We start from the raw sequence: 809 nt of genomic DNA on the forward strand, positions 1-809 counted from the left end.
GATCCAAAAGGCTCTTTGAGCGCCATGACTTCTCTGGCTCTTCTCTTCACGGCACACACAACTTGTCCATCTAGTACGCTAAGGCTGACTGTACAGTATATGGGCAGCACCCTCACCCAGAGCCTCTTGGGGACTCTGCCCCTGCCACATGGTGCCAAGCCTCAGCTTTCTCTTTGAATCCTGGCCTTCCACTGCAACAATGGCTTTAGCTTCACCAATGGCCTCTCCTGGCCTTTCCCACTGGCAAGTCTTGACTGCTCTTCAAACCAACCACCATCTATGAGACTCACATTACCAAGTTCAGCATCCAGCACAACCTTAGCCCCTGCTGGACCACAATTCCTGTGGGATCCGAGGAAACCCTTCTTAGAAGGTTTTGCCTCAAGGATGCTGGTCTGAATCACAAGTGATGCTACAGCTCCGTGTGATGGGTACCAATTGTCCCAGCAAAGCAAATATTTCAGTATAGTGGTTCTGGTCTCTTGATAATCACCACTAATTCTTCAACTCCAGTTGATCAAAACCACAGACTCTTAACTCGAAATAGCAAGCAACCCTTGCTCTCAAACCTCCCTCTAAAACTTCACAAGACAGGCCTCTCTCCATCAGCTGTGCTTTTCTAGGCATTATCTTTTAGATTCCCACAACAGCTCATTATGCTTCGAATGCTCAATAGCTTTTTCTAGTCCAAAGTTCCAAAGCCCTTTCACAATTTTCCCCACAGCACAGTTTGACCTGTCGCAGCAATATCCCATGACCTACTACCAATTTCTCTGTCTTCGAGTTTCTGCTGCGGTCATAAAACAGCA

Source organism: Microtus ochrogaster, chromosome 24, assembly GCF_000317375.1.
Source record: "Microtus ochrogaster isolate Prairie Vole_2 chromosome 24, MicOch1.0, whole genome shotgun sequence".
Taxonomy (NCBI): domain Eukaryota; kingdom Metazoa; phylum Chordata; class Mammalia; order Rodentia; family Cricetidae; genus Microtus; species Microtus ochrogaster.